The sequence below is a fragment of the Desmodus rotundus genome, chromosome 9 (assembly GCF_022682495.2).
Source record: "Desmodus rotundus isolate HL8 chromosome 9, HLdesRot8A.1, whole genome shotgun sequence".
In the NCBI taxonomy this organism is placed as follows: domain Eukaryota; kingdom Metazoa; phylum Chordata; class Mammalia; order Chiroptera; family Phyllostomidae; genus Desmodus; species Desmodus rotundus.
Window position 1 is genome coordinate 13,321,581 of NC_071395.1, and position 27,945 is coordinate 13,349,525.

The 27,945-nt window shown below is 41.8% G+C and overlaps 1 protein-coding gene across 6 annotated transcripts in view; it reads left to right on the forward strand.

Moving 5' to 3' along the window:
- The first annotated feature begins 6,253 nt into the window (after nucleotides 1-6,253).
- IL15 (interleukin 15) overlaps nucleotides 6,254-27,945 on the forward strand; it is a 52,273-nt gene continuing 30,581 nt past the window's right edge. For 2 of the 6 annotated variants that reach the window (XM_045202699.2, XM_045202696.2), the window contains exon 1: nucleotides 6,973-7,272. The gene's annotated coding sequence lies outside the window, so the exon portion shown is untranslated. Of the gene's footprint in view, nucleotides 6,392-6,647; nucleotides 6,785-6,972; nucleotides 7,273-27,945 lie in introns of those variants that run through there. The other 4 variants (XM_045202697.3, XM_045202695.2, XM_045202700.2 and 1 more) reach the window with 4 other exon arrangements.

Genomic DNA, 27,945 nt, shown 5'->3' on the forward strand with positions numbered 1-27,945 from the left:
GGAGACATAGGGTGAGTTTCTTTGTAAGACCAAGGCCTCTTTCTGCAATGTCTTTCAGACTCCTCTCATCAGAGGAAGTGCAATCTACGTTTAAACTTGAGACTCTCCAGCCGAATTTTATATGAGGACTTCTTCATTTGAATAAAAAATATGTCAAGCTGTAAATAATTATTAGTAGGTGAATAGTTAAGCCAACATCACAAAATGTTGGCTTAAAATAATGTTGAATGCCCTAGAGAAATGAGTATAACTCCCAAACATTAAAAATATCACACTAAATGGTGAGTGAATCAAACACAGAACGCATTCCATGACAGCAATAATTATCTGACAGCTATGGCTCTCCTCCCTCGATCTGCATTGATAATAAAGTTCACTTCAAAAGAAAGCAATGTGTCGTCAATAACACTTAGCCAGTGCGTCTGTTCTGAAATACAAGTTCTGTAAGTGGTTCACTGGTGTTCTGCTGTAAAAGGGTTCTTAGACTAATAAATTTGAAAAATGAAGCAAATAGTATCAAACAGGATTTTAAAGTGCAAGATTCTCTGGAACTTTTAGTATGTTGGTATCATTTTGGACTTTAAAGAGAGAAAGACAGTTCATATTTTGATATAAATCCAATTCTATCACTTTTTTCTATTCATAGTACTTTTTCTGTATTCTGTCCAAGAAATCTTTACTTACCTCAAGATTGCAAAGATTTCCTCCTGCGCTTTCTATGCAGTTTATTTTTTAGTTTTTACATTTATTGTGTTAATTTTTATGAGTGATAGGAGCTTGGGAATGGAAAATATTTTCCAACTGAAAACCCAGTTGTTTGTTCTTATATGGTTTGTTGAATAGATTATTGTTTCACTTTTACCTTAGCACAGTTGCCAAAACAAATTAGCCATGTACCTGTGGATTTTTTTTTTCTGACCTAAATAGGTCCCATTGCTTCTGTCCCATTGCTTTTTGTGTGTATTCTTATGCCATGACTACATTACTCTATTGCTCTGGTCTTTTATACGTTTATATTAAGTCTTGATATCTGGTAGTATAAATTCTCCCACATCCTTCTTTCCAAAAAGTGTCTTGCCTCTTTTAGCTTCCCTGTATTTGCATATCAGTTTCACAATCAGCTCCTCCAGTTGTACCGGAAAGCTACCAGAATTGCTAGGAATTTATAGATATGCTGGGGGGGGGCGGGGAGCGGGAACTGACATCTTAACATCGAGTCTTCCAATTCATGAATATGGTATCCTTTGGAACATTTAGATAAAGAGTCGATAAACTTTTTCTGTAAAGGGCAAGGTCATAAATGTTGTTTAAGCTTTGATAAACTATATGGTCTCTTGGAATGTCTCAACTGCAAAAGCGGTCATGCCTAATAGAAACAAATGGGTGTGGCTGAACGCTAAAAACAAAGCAGGCTGCAGGCTGCAGGCCAGGGTTTCTCAGCCTCTGACCGAGATCACTGCAGCTTCTCACCGCACCCAGCGTGCTGTAGTTTTCAGAGTGCACGCTGTTAAATGTGTGCTTTCATAAATCATATTTATTTTTTTTAACTTCTAGTTATTGATGTATAAAAGCTATAATTTATGTTCATAGATTTCTTGTATCCTGCTACGTTTACTTTTATTACTAGGAAGTTTACTGGTAGGTTCCTCAGGGACTGATTCTCTGCAGATAAAGACCTTTCACCCATTTCTTTTCATTCTTTATGACTTTGTTTCTTTTTGTACATTATTGCACTGTCTAGGCTCCCCGGTATTAGTTGAATAGGAGTGAGGAAAGCAGACCCTTTTGCTTGGAGTTGATTTTAGGGGTCAAGCATTCATCTTTCACTAGCAAGTAAAATATTAGCTATAGACTTATTTGTAGTTGCTCTTTATCAGGTTGAGAGAGTTTCCCTCCATTCCTCATGTGCTGAGAGGTTTCATCAGGGCTGCATGGTGAATTTTGTCAAATGCTTTCTCTCCTTTATTCCATTACTCCTGAGCATTACATTGATTGGCTTTTAAATGTTAAATCAGCTTTGCATTCATTACATGGGTAATCCCCATTTGTTCCTGATGTAGTAGCCTTTTTATACATTAGGTTAGATTGTTAATATTTTGTTAGGAATTTCTGTGTTATGTTCAGAAAAATATGCTGCTGTACATTTCTTTTCATGGAATATCATTGCTGGTTTTGACAGAGCAATTATGACCTCATAAAATAAGTTGAGAAGTGTTTCTTTCCCCTATATTTTCTTAGAGTTTGTATAGATTGGCATTATTTTTCCTTAATTGTTGAATAGAATCTGCCAATGAATCCATTTGGGTCTGGAGTTTTACCTGTGGGAAGGATTCTAATTATGAATTAAGTTTCTATAATGGATATAGATTAATTTAAACATTCTCTTTGTGTGTATGTATATGTATCAGCCTTTGTAACTTGTGGCGGTGAAGGAATTTGTCCTTTAAGTTGTCAAATTTATTGCCACCAAGTTGTTTTCCATGTTCTTTATTCTTTCTGTCTATAGCAAATGTAGTGATGTCTCCTCTTTCCATATCGATAAAGGTAACTCTGTATTTTCTCTCCTTTTCCTTTGATCAATTTAGCTACAGATTTACCAATTTTATTGATCTTTTCAAATAAATAACTTGTTTTCATTGATTTTCTATTCCATTTTAGCTTTTTATCTATTGTTTCCTTCCTTTGTGTATATTTTCCTCTTTTTTCCTAGTTTAAAGTGGAAGCTTATTCTACTAATTTTAACCTTTTTTATTTATAAGTATTGACAACTGTACATTCTTCTCTAAGTTGCATCCTGTAAATTTTGACATATTTTCTTTTCATTATCATTCAATTCAAAGTATTTCACAATTTCCTCTATGATTTTTTTTTCTTTGATACATGGTTGATTTCAAACTTTCTGTTTAATTTGGGGAATTGTCAGAACACATGTTGGGAAACTGTCAACGTGGCTCTTGTTTAAATTTAGGACACAAAGCACGGGCAGAAGAGAGCCTCAGGAGTGAGTTAATGCAACACGTGCATATGATATATGTGTGTGGATGTAGATTAGATAGGTACTGACATGGATATGTGCACCCTCATGTTATAAATCTGAGATAATTCGAACTGGCCTTTGATTGACAAGGGCAGCCTTAAAAGACTGTTCAGCATCGTACTGTTAGCACATCCTCTCTCTGTTTTATTTAAACTGCTTCTTCCCCCTCCTGTGTACCCAAACATTTAAGATTCCGTATACTTTTAAACATAATAAGAATTAAGTCTGTTCTTACATAATCGTTTTTAATTAATCTGGAGCTTGAAACTAGGTGTCCTTTCCCCTCTTTCCGTGAGTACACTTTCACACTTCCGTGCAAACAAAATCATGCATCTCTACCAGGACCAGGCCGGAATCTGCCCGCTGTGAGTTCCGCTGTTTCTGACGCTGCCAGCCTTTTGTCAGTTACCGTATTCAAATAACCTATTTGCATCAGGTCTGTAACACCCAGGCCAGTTTGATCACAGAAGCACAATGAGATCAGGAAGCATAAACTCAAGGGAACTGAGGAGTTTCCTCCCTTGTAGTGGCTAATATTACTCTGCAGTAAACAAAGCTGGCCTGCGAGGCTTTTTTCCTCGGGAACTTTCGGTGTTAGAAGCGGGGGTTGTCAATTTAGAGGCTGCAGAGGGGAGGGGATGTGTACTGAAGCCAGACCCCTGAGTTCAAATCCTTGCTGGGACACTCGATTGCATGTGATTTCAGGCACGCCCTGTAATCTCTCTGGGCCTTGGTTTCTCCGCTTGTAAAATGGAGAGAATAATGGTTCATATCTCACAGCATGGCTGTGAGGGTTTAATGAGTTAGTATTTGTGCTTGGCAAGCACCTGGGGATACACCCTAGGGACAACAGAAGTGTTAGCTGATACTGCTATAGCTCTGTAAAAGCAGTAGTTTAAGAGGCTCTTGAAAATTTAAGTAATCTGTAAGAGGAAGAATATTACTTTATCGTCAGGACCACCAAGAAATCAGAGGTGGGAGCAATCTTGAGGTAAGGCTACACGTGCTTTTCACATGTGCTTTAATCAGAATAGAACTTGGAAGTACTGTAGGCCATGTTTTTCAAAGACCAGAGATCAACTTGTTTTCTTGGCCTGCGGTTTGCTCATCGGAAAATCATAAATAGAGTCATAATCATGGACTTTGAACACCAAATCAGATGAGTTAATTTTAACTTCTTCCACATAGTCTCAGAAGCTATAGAAAACATTCACTGGAAATTTATTTTAAAGGCAACTGCCCAATTGCCAAACATTGTCTTTGGCATGAAAAATCAGATACTAAAACTTACTGAACTATAATTTTATTGTTAATTCTTTAACATCAAATAAATATTGTGGTCACTTCTGTGAGTTTAATTAATTTCTGCTGCTTTCCACATTATAATTTATTAGTTCTTTTAAGGCAGTTTCAAATTATTTCATCAATCTTGGTCTTTGCATTTAACTTGTACAGTGGAATTTACTTGTTCACTGGTGTGAGTAATTTTCAATATCTTGCTAAACAGCCTGTGGCAACTGGAAAACAAGTTGCATGTATTAGAGTTTTCTGTTTGTGCACAGTGCAACAAGAATTTATGCTGAAAACCCAGTGTTATTGACTTGCAGGCATTTACATAATTAATTCAAAATATTTTTCTTTCTGTAATTGAGAAAACAATATTATGTATTTGGTAGGCAAGCAGTAGAGCAAAGCGTTCATTATGGCTGTACTCATTTTTTATTTCACTTTACTGTTATTTATATTATTTATTTCCCCAATACAAGTTTTTTATATCATTCTGCCCATCTTGTTCCAGAACTTACATATATTAGAAACCCAATCAATATTTGTAGACCAATTTTATTATTCTATGTACTCAGATAGTGCTTTAAAGCTCAGCTCTATGAAGAAAATTCCCATCAGTTTCAGTGTGTTGTGAAAACTCTCCAGTCGCTTAGAACATTCAAGGTGGCCATATATTAGAAGTGCACTGCCAGCCATTGATTCCCCTCAGCCCTGGGGACAACTGACGAGACTCTGGAGTCTGCCAGCTAGTGAACCCAGCTAAGATCAGATTCTTGCAGTTCCCCTGGGCAGCCCAGACAAAGCGTGTGATGATGAGTCCTCTGGCAGCAGCCATAGCTGGCTCTGCTAGTTGGTGCTGAGTGTGGCCAATGAGGTGCCTGCCTATCTGGACATCGACTTCTGCCACCAGCTGCAGAGCACACAGCATCGACAAGGGAGGCCAGAAGAGGTTTGAAAGTAGGTAGTTCGCCATGCAGGAGCCCAAGAAGCTCTGCTGTTGTCCAAGTTGAGGCTGGGGACACAGGTCCATTTCTCTGTCCCTAATCTCTGTATTCACACGGACATGTACTTTAGTCCTTTTGTGGTTGCCATATCTCTTGCAAAGAACTCCAACCCTGATGCAGGCTCTCACAGTATCCTCATTCTGCTGATGAGAGCTTCAGGATGTTGCTATGCAAAGTCTGATTGGATTTGAAGTCATTGGCACCATCACAAGAAAACTGAACACTGTATTGTCTTGGACAGAAAAGAACGATTGTTTCATTTAATTGTAATTTCTAACTGTGGTAAAGTGTTGAATGGTTGTACAAAACTGTTTTCACACTTTTATATCTCACTTATTTGGTTGTATGTGGAACTTTATGCAGTTTGATATTTAAATCACTTCTAATATTTTTCTGTTTTATTTTTAACATGAATGTAATACAAAAAAAAAAAAGCACAGGTGTTTTACTAAGCTCCACAGAGCTTTATCTTTTTTTCTATGGCATAATTCTGAAAAATTTGGTGGAGTGCCTTCCATTAGGGATTTTTGGTGGCTCACACGTGTGCAAGGTTCTCCAAAGTGCTTCCACAACTGGGCCCGAGGCCTTTCCTGCTGATTCTGGCATGCAGATTACTCCGCCTCGACGATGAAACACTGCAATAATACAATTTCAGGAGATGCCATTAAATGGGATCACGTGCAACGTTTACACCCAACTACGCACCAGACTGGTACAGTGATCAGTGATCAGCAGACAGGCTCATTCTTTCAAGTTCACCCTCCGTGCTGGTTGCCTTGGACAAAGTATTAGTTACCCAACGTTTTCTCTGTTAAGACTTCAGAGCCTGCCTTTTTCCAGTGTGAGCCAAGGGTTTGGTCTGTAGAGGAAGTCCACCCCAAGCCAACACATCTTTCCCTTTTTTTCTGTGGGGCTCCAATGCGCACTGCGCCCCGCCCCGGGTCCGGGCTTCCCGGGGGAAGCCTCCCGCCAGCGCCAGCGCCAGCGCCATGCCCGGCTCCGTGGACACCGCGGGTGGGCTCCCCGGCATCTCTTCGCTCTTTCTCCGCAGGTGCACAAGGAGGTACAGGCTGAGGCCAGGGGCCAGCGCTCCCCGACCACCTCCCGCTAGTCCTCCAAGTTCTGCGCCCCGTGCGCGCGGCAGTGGCAGAAACCTGACCTGCGTACCAAGCCCAGGGGGAGGGGGCCGCGACACCAGGGGTAGTTACCTTCGGGCCGCTGCCATCCCTCCCTTCCCCCCAAGTCGCTGGGACTGTTTATCTTCGCCTCTGCTCCTCACTCTTTCTCTTTCACTTTTCTTTTTGCTGGGGGGTTGGGACTCCCTGGTCTCAGAGCGCTCTGGGGAATCCCAGGTGCCTCGCTCCCTGTCGTAGCCCAATAGAGAAGGGAGCCGGGTGGCCGCGCCCCGGGCTGCGCTGCCCGCAGCCCCCGACCCTGCAGCCGGGACTCGATGGAGGTACCGAGCTCCGTTTCTCCGCTTTGGGAACTGGGGTGCTGGTTGAGAGGGCGATAGAATTTTGCCAGAAGAGTCTCCGCCTCGGGCCCCTCCCAACTCCAGTTGGACCCACCCGTTTCCCCCAACAGGCTGCCGGCCGGCTGCCCCGCCCTCTTATGGGCAACACTTGACCGCAACTTCAGTTTTCGCTTGCGCTTCGTGCAGAGGTTTTCCACCTTCTGACCCTTTGTATCTCTCGTGCGCTCTTCTCGCCATCCTCCACTTCCAGAGGAGCGCAGATCGCTGGTCCACCTGCCCATCCCGCGGGCTCCCCAGCGCGTTGCCCTCTTCGCGCGCTGCCAGCTGCAGGCGAGCCTCCCGGGGGCTGGCTGACAGCCTGGACGTGCGCCTGGCCACCGTCGCCAAGCTGCCGGTTCGGGAGAAGACGGGGTCTGGCAGCACAAAGCGCTGAGTTTCTCACCTAATTGAGCTCAGAAAGTTCAAGAAAGGTACCGCAGCTCCCTGCTTCTTCCTTGCTCCCTCCCAAACTCCTCGAGGGCCAGTGCCAACGTGTGTGTGTGCGCCTGCGCGACTGTCTCTACCTTTGCAGACAAAATCGAATTGCGCTCCTCTTCTTTAGTGAGGACCCTTGTTTTCCCAGGGAGAGGAACTTGCAGGAATGGTCACTGTTTGGCAGTCTGCCTTGGGTCTGTGTTGTTAGTGCCAACCCGGGACAAGACACTCGTCTCTTAGAAAAGCAGTATTAGGGACTTGGAAGGCATGCAGTCCTGCACTGCAATCAAATCCCTTATTCAAGGTGGCTTTACTGTGCAGACGCTTTTCAGTCTGATGCAGACCCATTCATTTAGTTTTGCCTTTACTTCCCTTGCCTTTGGGGTCAAGTTCATAAGTGTTGTCTCTGACTAAGGTCTGTGAGTTTAGTACCTACCTTTTCTTCTGTCTGTTGTTTCAGATCTTATATTTGGGTCTTTGGTCTACTTTGAATTATTTTTTTGTGCATGGGGACAAATTGTGGCTTTAAATGAAAATCCAGTTATTTTTTTCTACTGTTATTAAAACTGCATATTGCGAGTGTATACAATATATTTGAATTTAACCATGCAATTCCATGCATGTGAAGAGTTTGTCAACTTCAACGTATGTCTCAAGCAAGGTTATTGTCCAGTAATGCTTATAACAGATTTTTATAGGATGAGTCAGAAGTTTTGAAACTGGAAGTGAAATGGTTACCACTAGCTATTATTTTTCATTGTGTTTTTTGAAGCTATTTTTAAAAAATTACTTTATTGGGGTGACGTTGGTTAACCACATTGCATAGGTTTCAGGGGTACGATGTTATAACACAGCTACTTTCTAATGTCATAACACTGGTGGGGGTTTCTCCTAGTAGCTGATAGGCATCTTCATCTTGTCCGTGTGCCTAGAGAGACAGGACTGAACCAATAAGTCAGGTCTCGCTGGTTGCAGCATCCTGCTGTGCAGAGCTGCACGGTGAACTGTTCCACTGAACGCATCCAGTGCAATATTGAGTAAGTGTTAAACACCTGCCCTCTTATTAAAATGCAGTTTCAGTGGGCCTGGTAGACAGAGAGAGGAGGTACTAAAGAAAGAATGTAAACATATATAAAGGAAAGGGCTGAAAACAAAGCCATCGCCATGTTAGATTTTCCAAGTGATGAAAAATGTTAAATTTTACTTCATTTAGTTAAAAAGTCTCAAAAAGTTCTGAAGCTTTGTTACAATAGTGCTTTAATGCCCTATTCTTATCTTTCTCCCTCTGTTTTATCCTTTCAAAGTTCTGGTCCTACTCAGACTGACATTTCCTGAAGTAGCATCTGCTTTGGGAGAGACAAAGAGGGGTTGGGATGGCCCCTGGTGGGGAAGGTTTAATAGGCAGAGTGTTCTACTCAGCTTTTAAAATGAATCTCTGACCCCAAACAGTTTTGAAAACATTGGAATTCACTGCTCTGCTCATTGGAAGTAGAAACTCCAGAATCTGATTTGAAGTTATAGTTCTGGAGTTTGGAATTTTCCTACAGATTACTGGTGGGTTTAAGAAAAACAAGGGATGCTTTTTGTTTTAATCTGTGGGATTAATATATAAATGTCAACAGCTGTATCACAAACATAATGGAATGCATGTTTATAAACTCCTTTGGAGGATGGGAATAAACAGTGTTTTAAAGTTGATTGAAACAGAGTTTAGTAATTGAAGGATTTTAAACCCCAAAGGTTCTCCATCTCACATTTACTGGTTCTGAGCAGACCTAAGGAGGCTGGGAATGAAGCCCTGAAATTTGGGTATAACTGGATTTTTCTGAGGAAAATACCCATAATTCTAAACAGCTTTTTAAATGGGTCTTGGACCCAAAAACACTTTTTAAAAGATTTTAAAATTTAGAAGACCATCCTTACTGTTAAACTTTAGTTACTGTGTAACTATTCTTTTTTAAAAAAGATTTTATTTATTTATTTTTAGAGAGGGGGGAGGGAGAAAGAGAAAGAGAAACATCAATGTGTGGTTGCCTCTTGTGCACCCCACACTGGGGACCTGGCCCACAACCCAAGCAAGTGCCCTGATTAGGAATCGAACCAACAACTCTTTGGTTTGCAGGCCCACATTCAATCCACTGAGCCACACCAGCCAGGGATGTAACTGTTCTTTTGAAGGTTAGGTAATGGTAACACAGAGTACTGTCTTTGGACCCACAACTTGAATTATAATAAATAATACTAATCCCAGTTAATTTTTTTGAGTTCTTATTATGTATCAGATATTGTTCCAAGAATGTATTTTTTAAAATTGTCATCAGAAATGTATGTGGTGGTAGGGAATGTATTATAGAGCCGAGGAAATGGAAGCACAGAGTAATTACATAACTTTCCCAAAGTTACAGCTAGAAAATGGTAGAGCTGGGATTTGAACCCAGACAGATTTGATCACTGGTGTTTATGAAGGTTGGCATTATTTCCATAGAAACACTTTCCACAAGTTGACAGTGACCGTCAACCACTCTTTTATTTCTATGCAGTGTTATGAGGACAGAACGTTGGGTCTAAAGCAATGCTTACGTGGTGCTTAACATGCTTGACATTATTAAATGTATGTTGAAAGATCACCTTTATGACCAAATCATATTCACATGAGTGTGTATATGTGTTTGGTTCTTTGGAGAAGTTTCTTTTATGGTTTCTGAGTGAAAACCTTTGTCTGACTTATACTGTTTTTGCTGACAGAGCTTGACAGATAGTAGGCAAATGTGGATTGATCTACATTATCAATCTATCTATTCATCCATCTGAGCAGAAGCCTGGGATTCATGGCGAGATCAGGACGGAAGACTCTCCCAGCACGTGACACCGGGGGTGGGCTAGTCAGCTGTTTGGGGAATCCCCTTTCAGAGGGCTTTATGGTCTGAAGGTTGACAAGAAGCCAGCTTCTTTCTTCAGCTCAGTTATTGGCTCGTGGATGAGTTTACCCAGTGATTAAAGATTACTGCGTGAGACTATGGAGGCTGAATGTTGCTGAAGTGCTTGCTGCGACCGTATTTGACGGATCGGTTGGAAAAATTCCGTAGGAGAGTCTAGAGAGAGCGTCTGGGGTTGTAGCTAGTAGCATTGGAATGTGTTCTCTCCTAACTGTTTAATGGTGAATTGTAGTAATTAACTATTATGACTAAACAACGAGTATGCCTATTATTTTGTTTATGTCAAGGAATGGTATCCTTTCTTAAAAACGTTCTCTAGTGCTAGAATCAGGAAATTCTGATTCTAGGGAACCAGAGGCTTCTTATAGGGAATACGAGGCTTTTTGATCTCAGTTCAGTTCAACAACACTGTTTGTGCACATTTTGTATCAGGAGGCTGGGTATTTGTATGCATATATTTTCCAGTGCTTATCCCACGTCGAGTCTCCTGGTGTCTTGTCAATTGTTTTCAGAAGGGCAGGGGACTGTGTGTAAACCACGTAAGAATGGACAAAAAATTCTGAGTCCCTATTAGCTGGTCATGTTCTAACAATACATAGTTGTTTCCTCTCAACACTGTGGTTCCTCCAAGTGTGCAGACAGAATGCAGGGGTGAGCAGGAGAGTGACACAGGTATTTACTCAGATAAAGGAACTGTAAGGATGGTGGCAGGGGGAGCTCTACTTATCACAGCAACATGAAAAGAGACCGGTGGCAGAGTCAAAGACCGCTTGTGCCATTCCATTCTCCCTGGGTCTCTTGCTCAGAGACCTTCTCGTAGAAATTTGAGAGACAAAATAGCCCTTGCACACTGTTAGCACTGACCTCTGAAATTTTCCAGCAATTATTCTTTAACTGAACATTTTACAGTTAGAAACTTTACAGTATAGTTTCTTGGCAATTTCTTGGCGCTCCTCCCTCCTCAGCAACAGGAATATGTAATTTAAATTTAATTTTTAAATGAGTACTTTTGTTGTTAAAAATGATTCTTTATGTTTCTTTAAATACTAGTATGTGATTAACCAAATTAACTTACGATAAGAAATACTTAGGCATAAAAGTAAACTGTGTGGGACATGTAGAGAAGTAGATGTGGGTGGTGTGATATCAGCACTCTCATTGGAGGAAGTTTCTCTGATGCCACGTTTTCTGATTGTCCCTTCATTTGGCACTCCGGAGAGGCAAGGCACAGGGCAAGGATGGGGAGAAAGATGCCTTCCTTTCAAAAAGTGAGAGAAGGGTGATTATGAAAGGGGAACAGGGAAAGGAGAACTTGCTAGAAATCTGCTTGCCTCAGGCACATTTCAGGCATATCCCTCATAAAAAGGGATAATAATAAACTATTATAACTATATGAAAATAGCGGATCTGGAAATTGGTTTCTTTGGAACTCTTTGTGCCCGTATAGACCTTGAAAAGTCGTGGGCTTCCCCAGGAGTACCTGTACTTCACTTTGAAGATCTCTGATCCAACGCAAACTTATTGCCCACACCCCACCCTTGGTTTCTGGATTACCGTGGCGGAGGAGGGGAGGTTGGACAGTAAAGAGCAGAGCCTGGCTGCTGTACAGCCTTCCTGTTTAGAGGGGGCGGGGTGGGGGGTAGGGTGGGAATAGGTTCCAGCTGGGCTGGGGGGCTTGGCTTGCCTTTGTAGCCTAGTCTCTTCCAGCCTCAGCTCCAGACACACTTCCCCATGCTCTAGACACACTTGCCGTTCCTCCGCACTCCCTGTCAGCCTTCCTCCTTCCTCCTCTGTAACTTTTGCTGCTCCCTCTACTGCCCGGGCTGAATGATTTCTCCCTGATATGAATTTATCCGGTGCTGTCTACCTTCCCCTATAACAGCTCTGGTCTCTTTGAATTCATCTTCTTGTGTGTTTGTCTCTACAGTTAGTTTTCAATAAAAAGATAGGACAGTGGGTCCCATGTGCCCGGCCAGGAGCTGGTCATGTACTTAATCTGTTCTGACTTCAGTGAGAGCGAGTCAGATCATTCAATGACTTGACAGCTAAGCAGAGGAATGTAAAACATGTAGAAAACCTAAGTAAAAGAGCAATATAAGTAATACAGTAATAAAAACAATGTTAGCATATTACAATAGATCAGCACGTAGGAAATTTCATCTGGGGCAGGCCTTATTGAAGAAATCACAAATTAGAGGTGAGAAAACTAGCCATAGACGTGGCAGTCTCTCAGGTGTGGAGCCTCCTGCCTATCATGTCTGCTCGAAGGCACAGCTCTGATAATTTCCTTTTTCTCTCCACCAGTACCAGATTTCTCTCTCTTATGGGTCTTTCCCAGCAATAGACAGCCATGCTATATTTTGTCCCATTTTAAAAAGACCCAGCTCTCTTGACCTCATGTTTCTCTCCAGCCACTGCCTGGTTTTCTGTTCCCCTTTTAGGGAAAATTTTCAAAGGGCACCTCTATCCTCTGTCTCTAATTTCTCTCCGCTCTCTTGAACCGGTTGGCCCTGCCGCGATGCCTGCAGCTCCACTACAGGTGCGCTTGTCAGAGGTAGCACGAACGCCCAGGCTAAATGCGGCGGGTCGGGCTTGCTTCCCTTCCTGCACATCACCCGACAGTTCTTGAGTTGACTTGCCGGCCACCCCGCTCTTCTTATTCTCTTTCACCTCACCAGCACCTATTTGTCTCCTTTACTGGTTCTTTATCCCCATAACCTTTTAAGGTCTAACCTTTAGGTCTTTTCTGTACCTGCACTCATGCCCTTGGTGATCTCATTCAGGCTCACGGCTTTTACTATCTTCCTAAATGTCTATCTCCAATCCTGACCGCTCACCGAACTGCAGACTCAGAAAGCCAACCATCTTTTGGACATCTCTGATTGGGTAGCTAGTACTCATCGGATTCCTGACGTACTAATGCCAAAACTGCTTCTTCCATCATCTTCCCCATCTTACTTGATGGGCAATTCCATTTTTTTTGACATTCTGAGGTTGTCTGTAACGTCACACCCCACCTCAACCTTCCCCTAAAGCGTTTAGCTGTGCCCACACAGTTTCCCACACCTGACCTTCGCACCTCCTGCACGGAGCCACCCGTGGTCAAGCCACTGCCCCCAGGTCTCAGGGTGTCATTGCAACAGGTGGTCTCCCTGCTCCACATGTCACCCCGCATGCAACCCCCTTCCCATACGACACAGGGGCCAGGACGTGTTCCTTAACCTGTTTCCAGTTCCTGCCCTGCCTCCATTAAATAACAAAAACAAAAGCAAACCCACCAAGCCAAACAAACAAACAAACAAAAAGCCCCTGAAACCAGTGACTTAAGAAAACAGTAATTTTTGATTGTCATTATTCTTCACTGGGCTGCCTTCACTGGTCGGTTCCCTGCAGGTTGCTGGGGATGAAGCATTGAAGCTTCTACCCCTCATGGATCCCACATCTCAGAAGGGCTGCCTGGGAAGTGAGAGCCTCCTCCTTGGGTTCTTCCTCTGTCCAGGGGAGCTCGCTCTTGTTAGCAGTTGGGAAGGCTGCTTCCTGTTCGTAGAGAGTTAGCAATCTAGAGACGATTTGTGTTCTCCCTTTTGTTTAGCCGGTGGTGCTTCTTGTAGTACAATCTTCTTAGAAACCTTGGGGGTTTCCCACATGTTTTACTGAGGCTCATTCTCATAGAAAAAGAGATACCCACAAAACACCTAAGAGAGGCTCCTCTTAACCTGGGCTACAGTCAGGATGCTGTTGGAAAAGCCCTTGGGATCCTCAGAGGTGCTCTGCTGTGGCTGACAGTGTCCTTGAGGCTCTGCGTTTTAAATCTTCCTGAGGTCTCAGTGAGGGATGTTTCCAGCTACACACTGGACTTGCTCTTTAACCTGAGAGCACATGGTACTTTTGGACCCTGAATTTGATCTTGGCCCTAAGACTATTTCTTTCTCTGAGAATCTGCTGCTGCCTAGACGGGCAAGCATGCCAGTAGGTTTTATTTTCCAACCTAGCAAGTCCCGAGTTGAATGATTTCCTCTAAATTCTGCCTGAACACTTTAGTTCATCTTTTTCTTCCTGTAATTAACCCCAGGCAGCTAAATGAAGTCACTTATCACATTTGGAAATCTTAACCAGGTCCCAGAGTTCAGGAGGCACATTTCCTTAACTCCGTATTACCGCTGGTGACACTATTGTTTCTTCCTACTATGTAACACGAGCGCCCCTCTCTCCAGCCTCTGGTGATAATTCCATCAGCGCCTTTCTAGCTGTCACTAACTGTGTCCTCGCTCCTCTTCAGGTGCCTCCCACCGCCTGGTCTCCTATCAATTTCAGCGTCAATTCTTAACTGCTAAAAAATAAACTACCCCGGAATTTACTAGTGTAAAATAGGAACCATTTTAATTTGTTTGAGGTTCCCAGCTTAGAAATTTGGACAGAACACTGGCAAGGCCTTGTCCCCACTCCACCATGTGTGTGGTCTCAGCTGCTGCGACTGTAAAGGCTGACTGTCTGAGATATCTCAAGACATTTGATATTATATACGGGGCCCCAGTTCTGGCTGTTGGCCGATTCCTTCATTCTCCTCCACTGGCCCCTTCCATCAGGCTAGTGTAGGCTTTCTCACAGCATGATGGCCTCACGGTTGTAGACGTCTTCCACAATAGCCAGCTTCTGTAAAAAAGGAAGTGGGAGCTTCAGATGCTCTTAAGAGGCCTGGATATGGAATTCGCTGACTGTCACATCTGTCTCACTCCATTGGGAAAGGCAAGCCCGAAGGTCCTCCCAGATTCAAAGGGCGAGGACGCTGACTCCGTCCCTTGATGGGTAGTGTGCCGTGCTTGTTCGTGGCGGGGAGGCATTGATGCGTGGCAGCTATCTTCCGGAAACCCGCCACGCGTTGTGATCCTGTTTAAATATTAATTAAGTCATGCCACTCCTCTATTCAAAACTCCCACTGCCTTCTCATTTCACTTCATTATAAGCCAAGTCCCATTACAGTGGTTAATGAGGCCCTGAAGGATTCGTGCCTCTATTATCTCATCCGCTCTTTCTCTCTCAGCTCGCCAGCTCAGTCCCATCGACAGCCTTTCTGTTCCTCCACCGTACTGCTCTGTCCTTACCCAAAGGGTCTTTGAACTGGGCGTTCCCCCTGCCCAGAGTGTTGTTCTTTCAGATGTGTTGCATTCCCATGACTCACGTATGTGCGAGTGCAGTGCCTTCTGACGCCCTTCATCCATCTCACCCTCCCCCGACCTGTTGCTGGCAACCACTAGTATGTTCTCTGTCTCGGTTAGCTCATTTTCTTTTTGCATATCCATCTTTAATGAATCACTTCCTTATGAAGTTCTCTGGGTGACACCCCAACTTTACCTCTTCTCTGGGCCCCTGAGAAAATATTGACCATATCCCACTTTGTGTCCTCTCCACTTCATAGGCACTTTTCTGATACCACACGCAGTATTTGACGCTATTGACTTGTGTTCGCGCTGCCTCTCTGGAGTAAATGGTAAAGGTGGCACTAAGGATGGCAAGCATGGGTTGGTGGAGTTGGAAGGGCTGAAGTTTGGGAAACGCTGTGTCCTTGTGTGCTCCGCACCTTGCCTAGCACATAGTAGGCCTTCAATAATATGATCTTTGTTGTCAGCAGCGATTGTATATTGCTGAGGGCTCAGGGGATAGAAGGCTCCGTGCAAAGGACGCTGACTAGATTTGACTGGAAATAAACCATCAGTGGTCACTGAGCTTTGGGAAACCATTCCCTGCATATTCAAAAAAGGAAAAGAGGATTTCCTGAGAGCCAGGCTACAGGTAGCATCCTCACATTCATTATTAGGATGATGTTCATGAGCTCTTTAGATTAGCATGAATTTTATAGAACTAAAAACAAGGACTGTTTAATATTTGTGCCAGTTTGATTATTGAAGGGATAATTGTATAAATTGCAAAATAAATTCTCAGTAAATGCAAGGAAATAGAAAGAAGGCACACCCTATTCTCTAACTTTCTTCAAATCTAAATCCTTTCATTTTCTTAATTCTACTTACCAAGTATTTTGAAAATAAATTTCAGTAGACAAAATAGATGACAAAATAGATTACTACTATTTGTAAGAATAGTAGTAATCGTTGATATTCAATTTATTTAGTGCCTCTTCTTTCCAGGATTCAAGAGAACAAATATATAATCATAAAATTACTTTGTCACTTTAAAATTTGCTGTAACCCCAGGTACCAGGTAAAAAAATTTCAAAAAGCAAGATTCTAGTTCCCATTGTTTTGCGAAGGATCTCTAAAACTTCAGGCAAGTGACTTATGATGACTTTTTGCTTTTTAGATTTGATATTAAAGTATTTCTCTTCTAAAACCTTGACCTTTTAAATTTCAAGGCACATTACTCTCACCCCACCTCTGAAATTTATAAAACATTTGCTTCCAGGCTATGGGTTTGAATCCAGGCAAGCGAGCAACAGACCCTAAGTTCTCTTCAACGATAGCAGCCTGAGAGCCTATACTGTTGTAGTCTGGATTTAACAACTCCTTGACTGTCTGCTCTTCCAATACATTGCTCCCCAAGGATCCTTCCCAGTCTTTTGCTCTAGGTACCCCTTTGTCTGCTGGTGGTGATGGGATGAGCGATTCCTTGGGTCTAAGGTACGGACTTATGCAATCGTGTCGCTATTTTTCAGGTTCTGTGTGCCCCACGAGTACCAGTCAAGGTTAGCACATGCAGTGAAACAGGCTTCTCCCAATCCTACCTTTCTGGGAAAATGAGGGTGGGAACAAGATACAGCAACCAGAACCCTCCTCGTCATCTCTTCCTCCACTTCTGGGTCCCGACTGTCAAGCTCCGGGCTGCCAAACTAAGACACAATTCCCTTCTCTCTCCCACAGGATTTTCACAGATTTGGCATCTGTTCCTGAGCGTATCTGGGCATTGCACAAACTACCTTATTTCTATGGAGCCTACAGGGGAGATTTCCAAACAGGGAGCCAGCTGCCCTTGCTGATTTTTTATCTAAGTAGGAACTGGGATTTATTGCTTTCCCTCCTCCCAACTGTTTTGTACAAGAAACAGTTAGCTATGGACATATATGATAAAATTTGCCGCTATTATCATCGTGCCACGTTGGGCAAAGATCCCAGAGGTCCAAGTGTGAAAGCAAAAGTGTGGTGCCTTAGCTACAGAGAGAAAGAGGCTGTGAAACTTCCATCTTCTCATGTGTCCAAGGTAGAGGGGCGGCGACTGTGCTGCAGTGAGATAGGGTGAAGCAGAGTAGTTGCAGAGCGCTTGTGGATGGCGTGATTACTTCCGTTGTTCTGACCCGCGAAGTAACTATATGGAAATTGGTGGAGTCAAGCAGATTGCATTGTTGAAGTATTTTGCTGGTGGGGCTGGTGCTGGTGCAGGATAGTTACATCTAAGACCTGAAATTAAAACAATTCAAAATCTACTAATACAGCCCGTCAGTTATTGTCAAAACATATGGGCTTATAAGACCCCCTGTTGTAACCCTCTATTTTAGGGGTAATTGGACCTCTTTTAAAATTGAAGTTGATATGGAGAGACAACGCATGCATCACACACGCCTTGTGCTCCCTGTTCACCGAGCGAACTACCAATGAAGAATCAAACCGGGAAGCCAAGGCAGATAGTCAGCACCAATTTTACTTCTTTGTGTGAAAGCACAGCACCGCATTGAGTTTCCTGGCACTAGAGGAATTCCCTCAGGGGTCAGTTCTGATGGTTTCGAGGTGTCACACAAGATAGATGAATCCAATCGTATGCCGATAACCAATCTGTGACTTCGTGGATGTACTGTGGCACTGGACGGAACTTCAGACATGGTCCAAGCTAATCTCCTTATTTTAAAGATAAAGAAACTGAGGTTGAGAGACATGAAGTACCCGGCTAATGTCACATAGCTGTCAAAAGACAGAATCAGGACCAGAGAGAGCCCGTCTCCAGGACTCCAGTGCACTTGGGGATTTGGTAAGGTTGGGAAGGCCCCCAAAGTCACCCCAAAGCCTTCCATCTCAATATTATGTGAACTTTCGTTTTACAAATTATAATGTGCTAACGATGCGTGACTAGAAAGGTGGTAGTCTGCATGGAGTCTAGTAAAAGACGGTGAACACCACTGCCACGGTTACACAACAAGTCCACAGAGAGAGATTCTGTGTCTATAGAAATGAATGTTTGTAGTCCAAGCACATGATAGCAATGCCTTTAATGTTTCTTGCCTAGGGGCTATGTTCTATAACTGGATGGAGATAATTTTCTACATTGTATTCTAACCTAGATGATATATTCTACAAGACTTTCCAATTTTCTTTGTTCCCACTCCATGGTTGTTAAAGAATCTTATTAGTAGTTCAGCCGTTTAAGCTAATAATGCAGCCTCAGTTATTCACGGTTGGCTCTGGTGCAAGAAGAGGTCACTACCCCTCTTTGTGCCCCTTCTAGAAAGCCCCCAAAAGTACACCCAGTAAAAAGGGTCAAAATCTTAAAGACGGTAACAAACATGTAATCTTACGGAAGGAATGAGGCCCATGGGGTGTTCGATGATGTTAATCTAGCCCATGTTCTTTGCATAAAAGCTGCGGAGCGTGAAAGAGAAAACTGGAAAGCAAAGATTAGAAAGAAGAAAGGAATGGTAATCTATTCCTAGTAGTAGTTTTGGGAACTCTGCTAACCTAGGGGCAGGCGCTCTGTTAGCTGTGTCCCAGGTGGTTAGGCACAGCCCCGGGGGAGAAGAAAGAAGCAGCAAAGCTGTGGAAGACAGACAAGTCCTGCCGTCCAGCCCAGGGACAGAAGGCCGGCAATCACAGGGACCGCACTGCATCTCAAGAGCCCAAGCACTGGACCAGTTGGCAGACGAGCTACGGTAATGGAGACAGTATGCCTCTTGGCAGGTTTATAAGCACTACTGCCTTGCTGTAGTTTACTTGTCAGGAAGCAGCCCAGCAAGCCCTGCTTTAGAAGCAAGACTTATGAGAGTTTTATAGCAAATTTGTGGCCACAGTGTTGATTCAGAGATCCGAAGTTCAGGGTGAATCAGCTGCTACATTTCACACAAAGCCACGTATTTAGCCTAGGAGATACTGGAAGCCTCATCAGCAGGCGTAATTCAACACTGGGAGGGTGACATCCAACGCCACTGGAACTCGAGGGTGCAGTGTGGTCTGAAGTGCATCTGCGTTTAATAGAAAGTCAGCTTTGCCCCGGCGTTTCAGCTCCCCTGTGTGGTTTCTGAGGGTTGTGGTGACCGTGCCTCTTTGCTTCTATGAGGGATGGGCGAGAAGCAATGGACATGGTCAAATCCAGTTATTTGCCAGCAGGGGATGTGTGATGTAATTAAGTCGTCGCTTTCATCCACAGGCTGTTATCAGCAGGTAGTAAGAAACGTGCCTCGTTACAAATCGCCATAGGACGTCTCAGGCTGCACCAGATGAGCGACGTCTTCCGTGGCAGCACCAAGCCGTCACACAGAGTTGGTGCCTTGTGGCTGCTATGAATCATAACATACACTTTCATAGCTAAACAATTATCTGTAGCGGCTGGACTGGAAAATCGTTTGGTAATGATTGGCTGATTTTTATGATGAAGAATAATTTTTATACAGCTCTTTTTATATAAATACCTGAACAACTCAAAAGAAGAAAATTCATTTTAAACATAGACTTGGGAACTTTTTATTGGTCAGTTGTCTTTAACTAGAAATGTTCGAAGGGCCAGAAAGTCACCAAAATAGCTTTCCATACGTATATTTTAGAGTTCAAAGTTATGTATGTGTAGTGTTCCTTTTATATGAAGATGTTGTATAGTTGGAGCAAAGAGGCAAAAACTGGTCCCTGCTAAACTTAGACTTGTCTCATTTTCTGTTGTGTGGAAGCCGCAAGTTAACAAGGGGTAAAAGGAAAATGTTTCTTCTTGAAGGACAAAAACTACAAGGCTTCTTTTCGTTTTTCCCTTCTCTTGGTATTTCTTTTCCCACTTGTCTCTCATCCCCCATCATGATTTTATGTTCTTCTTAAGTGGGTTCCTATTTACCATCTATAAAAACCTGACCTTGCCTGGACTGGCTGTGTCTTCTGCCCTGCTTCTGCAGTGCTGGGGTGTGCCCTTTCCATGGCCATTTGACAGCTTTTTTCTTCGTGAGATTTTAAAATTATATGAAGAGGTGGAGCTTGCCAACTAGACCCAGGTGACTCAGCCCCTCTACAGCCCAGATGTGGCACCCTGTGACTTCTGGGTTTTCCCAAAACGAAAATCGCCTTTGAAAGGGACGGGATTTCAGACTGTTGATGAGATTCAGGGAAACAGATAGGGAAGTTGATGGCGATTCCAACAAAGGATTTTGCAGAGTGTTTTGAACAGTGGAAGAGACGCTAGGAGAACTGTGTGAGGTCCCAAGGTGCCTTTTTTGAAGGGGACTGAAGTGTCATTGTCCTGTGTATAATGTTTCTTGTATCTTGTATGTTCTTCAGTAAATGTCTCTATTTTTCATAGTACATGGCTGTATACTTACTTCCTGGACAGACCTTGTATATCTTCAGAAATTTTTCAATGAACATCTTGGTTAACAAAGCAAATGCCATTTGTCGTAGACTATGTAAGACGTTTTCTGAGGACAGAGAACATTGTTTACATCAGAGGTAGGCAATTTTTTTTTTCTGAAAAGGGCCAGTTAGTAATATGTTAGGCTTTGTAAACCAAATAATCTCTGTCTTAACTACTCAGCTCTGCCTTATGGCTGGAACGTAGCCCTAGACATGAATGGGTGTGGCTTTCTTCCAACAAAACTTTATTTACAAACCAGGTAGCAGGTGAGGTGTCGCCTGTGGGGCATAGTTTGTTGACCTGTGGCATGTAAGATGAAGAAATTCTTCATCTCACTTTCTGCTGTTATTTAGGCTAATTTTTAAAGGAACTGGAGTGCTTAAAATTAAATAACAAATGTACTTCAACTATTCAGTTTCTGAATGATTTTACCAGTATCGAGAGTTGGAGAATAATGTGGATTAGATTTTTTGAATGGCTTATAGAAACTTCTGAAAATTATTTGGGAATAATGTAAAATCAAGTTCAGCCTCAAGAACTAAACAAAATAAAACTACAAGTGTGGAAATCCAAGGAACTGGCTTTCTCTTGATAAAGTAAACACACATATTTCATTTCTACTTTCAGTTATTTTAATTCCTTCAGAGAAAATCTCGGACCATGTGCATAGATCAATGTAAACAGTAAAATACAGGGGTTTATGAAAACTGAAACTCTTTATAAGAAAACTAAGAGGAAAAAGGCAATTCCTGTCTTGGGTAATCACTTCTGGCATCAGGAAATAGGAAATATAAATGGAAAGAAAAAGTGTGAAGAACATGCTTTCTTTTTCTTGTAATTATTTACTAGGTAAAACTTATCCTTTAACTTCATATTCTTCCTTGAAACTGCTCCATTTCCCGGAATTGTTTTTAAGAATTCCCAAACTTAAAGAACTCACTAACAGTCTCAGGGAGAAACACATACCAGTGTGGCTACCGTTGAGGGACCCGGCAACTCATTAAAGGAGTAATCGGTCACAATACAGCAGGGACCCTCCCGGGAATGAAAGATGAGGAAGTCTTAAGAGTAACTCATCACATTAATTGATATAAGGGGGGAAAAAGCGTGTGTTCATTTCTATAGATGCTGAATAGTCATTTGACAAAATTCAACAACTCAACAACTGTTCTGGATGTTTAAAGAAAAAAGGACACACAACTAAACAAAGCATGTGTTAAATATTTTATAACCATGACAAACTGCCAGACCATGCACCAGCAGACACATCTGAGCCCAGAGACAGCACTATAAATAACGTCAAAATGCCAGGGGCACTTCTGCTGTCCCCGCTCCAAATACAAATGAAATAAGGGTGCACCGTCCTCCCCGCTACTAGTGACGCTTTGCCAGAGTTATTAGTCAACACAGCTAGACAAGAGAAAGAAACTTGAATATAAAATTTGAAAAGGTGCAAGTAAAACTGTTATTTGTAGATGACTTAATACTTAGAAAACCCAAAAGAATCTGAAAGAATTTTATTATTAAATTTCGGCATCTAAAAGTGAAGAAAGATCAATCTGACTCATTAAAAAAATCCTTTGGCTAATAAAAACAAAATCAAAACAAAACAAAAAAACCAGCTTACTCTGGGGAAATTCTAAAGGAGAATGATAAACTGAGGGGAAAAAAATTTGCCTCTCAAATCACCAAGATATTTTCTCTCTAATGTCTTAGAAATTGTGGGGGTGTGGAGAGAAGTACAAAGCAATAGAACAATGGGAAAATATTATGAATGGACAGTTGGCGTCAAAAGAAATACCAATTGTGAAACTATAAAAATCCTGGAAGAAAACATAGGCAGTAAATTCTCAGACATTTCTTGGAGCAATATTTTGGATGATATGTTTCCTAGGGCAAAGGAAGTGAAGGATAAAATAAACAAATGAGAAACAAATGGGACCACATCAAACTACAAAGCTCCTGCACAGCAAAAGCAACTTCCAACAAAATGAAAAGACAACCCGCTGTACTTCATGGGTGAAGAACATCTTCTCCCACGATACATCCAATTAGGTACTAACCTGCAAAATATATAAAGAGCTCATGCAAATCGACACCAGGGAAACAAACAATCTGATTTAAAAATGGGCAAAGGACCTGAATGGACACTTCTCCAAAGAGGACACACAGATGGCCAAAAGACATACAAAAAATCTTCAGCTTCACTGGTCATTGAAGAGATGCAAATAAAAACCACAATGAGATATCACCTCACACCCCCCCAGAATGGCTACCATCAATAAACCAATAAGCAACAAGTGCTGGCGAGGATGTGGAGAAAAGGAACCCCTCATACACTGTTGGTGGGAATGTAGACTGGTGCAGCCACTGTGGAAAATAGTATGGAGTTTCCACAAAAAATTAAAAATGGATCTGCCTTTTGACTCAGTGGTCCCACTTCTGGAAACATATCCTAAGAATCCCAAAACACCAATTCTAAAGGATATATGCACCCCTATGTTCATAGCAGTGTTATTTGTGATAGCCAAGATCTGGAAAGAGTCCAAGTGCCCATCAGTAGGCGAGTGGGTAAAAAAGCCATGGGACATTTACACATTGGAATAAATACTACGTGGCCATACATAAGGAGGAAATCTTACCTTTTACAACAGCATCGATGGACCTGGAGATTGTTAGGTTAAGTGAACTGTGCCAGTCAGAGAAAGACAAGTACCATATGATTTCACTTATATGTGGAATCTGATGAACAAAATAGAAACAGAAGCATGGATACATGGAACAGACAGCTGTCAGAGGGGAGGGGTTGGGGAAATTGGATGAAAAATATACATGTATATATATCCTGTGGACACAGACAATAGCGTGGTGATGTCCAGAAGTAAGAGGGAGCAGGGACTGGTAGGGAAAGGGCAAAGGTGGGAGAAAGGGGACACCTGTAATGATGTCAACAATAAAAATAAAAGGAAAAATAAAATAAAATAAAAGTGAAAGAAAGAAATACGAATAGTATTTCAACTCAAAAATATTCAACCTCATGTAAAGTGCTAGTTATTTTATTTAAGGAATGTGGGGATATAAGCATATATTTCTAAATTTGCTTGCATTTTATAAGGACACTTTCAAGGATCCGCAGGAACTAATAAAAATGGTTGTCTAAACGAAGCGAAGGGGGTGGGGGAGGAGGGAAAATAGGGAGGGCTGGGCCAGGAATCAGGGCGTGATTTCTAAATGAATATCTCATACTGCCTTGTTTTTCAACCATGTGACTATATTACCTTTGCAGAAAAATATTATAAAATGTTTATATTTGCAAATTTTTAAAGTGAGAAATTTTAGTTCATATTCTTGATTTTTGTAGACATTGAATTTCTTAAAGTGTTTTTATATTCACTTTTTTAAATTAACTTTTTAGTTCCTTATGTTTAGGGATATTTTTCTTTTTTAAAACCAAATTTTACAATCCCTTACAATATAAGAAACCAGTACATTTTAACACATTTCACTTTTTTAGTCTGTTTATCCTATCATTTTGTTTACTATACATGAACTTAACAAGACAATGATGTTTATTTTGTCGGATCTCTCAGTCTTATTTTTTTAAGCACTTAAAATTTGCTTTAAAGCCTGTCCAGAACCCTGGCTGGGTAGCTCAGTTGGTTAGAGCATCGTCCTGATTGATACTCCAAGGTGTTGATAAATCCATGTTTCGCTCTCTTTCCCTCTCTTTCCCTCTTCCTCTCTCTCTAAAATCAATAAATTTTAAACAAAAATTTCAAAAAGCCTATCCAGAATTAGATACTTACATATTTTTTCAAGTTGTGTTTTTTTAAAGCTGGAATTTGTCACATGAAGTGAGATGAGTCTTTTCTCCTGAGTAGCTAACCAATGGCATCTCAGAATCTGTTAAAAATAATGTTCCTTCACCTGCTGCTTCACGAATCAGTGTTAGATTTAGTCACCTATCCGTACTTCAGTGACAAACTTATTTTCCTTATTTTCTTTCTGTGGTAAATTTTAACATCTACTAGATCTAGTTCCTCTTTATTACTTTTCCATCTCAAAATTACTTTCACCAGTAGATTTTTCCCCATCAACGTTAAGATCCTAGTATCAATTTAACTTTCTATGTCAATCTTAGGTCAGTTTTACTTCCAATTTTATTTCTTATAATTAAGAAAAACAATATCTCTGTAATGTAGTGTTTCCACCCAGGAGTAAAGTATGCTTCTCAAATTATTTGTCTGGTTTTATTGACTTTTTATATATATTCAGTACATTCCTTATCGTATGCATTCCTAAATATTATATAATTTTGTCATTAATATGGGCTATCAGGGCTGTCCAACCTTTGGCACCTCTGGGCCACACTGCAAGAAGAAGAGTTGTCTTGGGCCACGTGTTAAATACATTGTGACACATAATCACACACAAAAAAATCATAATGTTTTAAATAAATGTACAATTTTGTGTTGGGCCACATTCATAGCCTTCCTGGGCTGCATGTGGCCTGTGGGCCACGGGTGGGACACCCCTGGTAGATAAATTTTTCTACATATTATTAACATATAGAATGATGAATATGAAAATTATTGGTTATGTAATTTTTATCATTTATTTTGTTCCAAACCATCTCATAGAAGTTGCTATTTTAGTTCTTACGATGCCTTATGTAATTTGCTTAGCTTTGTTAATTAAATAATTGTAGAATATGCCAGTAGTGGTTTTATCCATGAGTAATCATAACTATAGTTTCTATTTTTATGCCATTGTTTGCATTAATTGAAAACTCCAGGAAAATGCCGAAGAATATCACCAGGATATCTTATTCTTACTCCTGAAGGCAATGGGATACCTACAGTGATTCGTTAGTAGACTTGAAGTTGGTATTCGCATAAGGAAGATTTTACTATCTTAAGAAATTATTATTCTATTTCTTTAATTGAGAACGAGTGGAGAGAGGATAAAATGCTTACAGCTACATATCACTGAAGTTGACAGGCCCAAGGACTACTGGGCACTCTGTCATTTGACGTGGCTCACGCAGATCAATAGCCTTTGCTTTAGATAATTGTTGCTGCCCAGAAAAGCTGGCTTAGAGCTTCTTTTCTGCAGAGCGCTTCCAAAGTGACCATTGACCTCCTGTGCAAAGTTTGAAATGCAGGTCCGCCTGCGGTTGAGGACAGGTGGAAACTGCACTAGGGGAGAATCACGCTCCACGAACTGCTTGGGGCCCCAGCCTGCAGTGGAGACAACCCTTCATTTAACTGGTAACTTATTATGGGTTAAGAAACCAGCTAACCAAGCTTGCTGGGGAGATTTACAAAATAAAGACTTCTCATGCATTGATTTTGTGATATCTTTGTTGGGTGTTTGGGGTTTTTTTAATTGTCATTTTGAATTTTATTTTTTCTTTTTACCCTTTGACCCCCCTCCCACCTCTTCATCCCACCCCCTGCCTCTGACACACACCAGTTTGCTCTCCACAGCCACAGTGTCCCTCTCTGCCCAACTCAGCCACTCAGCACAGGCCCCCGAGTGCGGTGGGCATGTTTTGTCTCTACATAGTGTTCAGAAAGCTGTGAAGCGCCTGTGAGGGTTAGTCACCTACACTATCACCGTCCGCCAGGAGTAAGGTTAATCCTCAATTTTAACTTTCTGATACAATAGGTTATCTAAGTATTCAGTGGAACCCTAACCTGACATTGTTAACATTTTTTATGGGACATTAAGCTTTGTCTACTGTCACTGTTAGTAAAGTTCACTGTACAGAAGTATAATTTGTGTATTAACAAAGTATACAGGGTGCACGGCTGCTATTTAGTTAATGTAGCCGTTAAATTGCTTTATAATTTTATTAAAAATTGTTAAGTGATTGGTTTTGTGATAGAGATAACATTTAATGTCGTGTATGCTGGAAGATAGATGTACGTCCTTGGCAAGCGATATTTTCTTTAGAATGAGGGCTGCTGTAGATCCTTTTGGAAGATGGACACTGTAGAACTTCTGAGCCTCCGTCTATCTTACCTGGCCGTGCTTTTAAGGTATCTCTGCTGTACTGGGTTCAGCTTCCTCTGCATCACCTCACACTGCCTCACCCATGCGAGCCTCTGGCTCTCTCTTCAGCCGTCTTCTCTATTCCCTATGGGTTTTGGCAGAAACTTCTGCATTCCTTCCAGAGAGAAAGCTTGGGTGTATTCAGTTCGTCCTCTCTGCCTAACTGGTGCCTCCCCTTTTTTTTTCACTCACATTTGACTGCCTCTTGAGTTGGGCTCCCCTTCCTGTTGGTGTTTATCAATAATCTTAAGGTGGGAGGGGAAGGTAGGGGGCAAAAGTAAGCCTGCCACCAGATGTGCTCCCAACCTGCTCCCCCGAGGAGAAGCAACCTTTGCATGGAGGAGTTATCACACACGTGTCCCCTTCCACCTCTGTTTCTCTTAGCTTTCTCACGCTCCTGGCTGAAACGTGTACTTACACATTTTTTGAACCTGGGGGCAGCCTGCCTTCCAGCCTTCCTAGACAGACAGTGTTTTCACTCTCTACTCTGGAAACAACCCTATAGACCAAGTTTCATTTTCAAGGTAGGAGCTCAGACACACTGGGCAGAAGGCGTTTTGCAGGCAGGAGGAGGCGTTGGTTTAAATCTGAGGATCTCGGCAGAGCAGTAGGAACACGCCTGATGCCTGCTCCTAGGGCCGCCGCCTACTGCCTGTGTGACTTTGGGCAAGTCATTCGATTCTCTGTTCCCCAGGTGTCTCACCTTTGACATGAGGGCAATGGCAGGACCTTGGTTACACAGTTGCTGTAGTGAAAAAATTAGTAGATGTGGAAATAGCTCCGAATAGTAGCTGATAAGGAGCATTTGTTAGTAATTATTCTCTCTTACTATTACTATTAATAGTAAAAATTATCTTTGTTTTATATATATGAAGACAGAACATAAGTAGAATATGGCAAAGTGATAAATGCAAATATTTTTGTATATAGAGTGTCTGTTGTATTTTTTTGTATTTCAGTAATCATTACTAGCAACTAATAATATGAAATGAGGTATAGTTTAAGGCCTTCTACATAGTTTGTAGTAATTTATAAATCATGAGTTGTTTATAATTAAAGAAATATCACAACAACTTCTAAGCACTGTGTGGCCTCAAGGACCTGCCTGCATATATGAGAAAATGTACTAGTTTG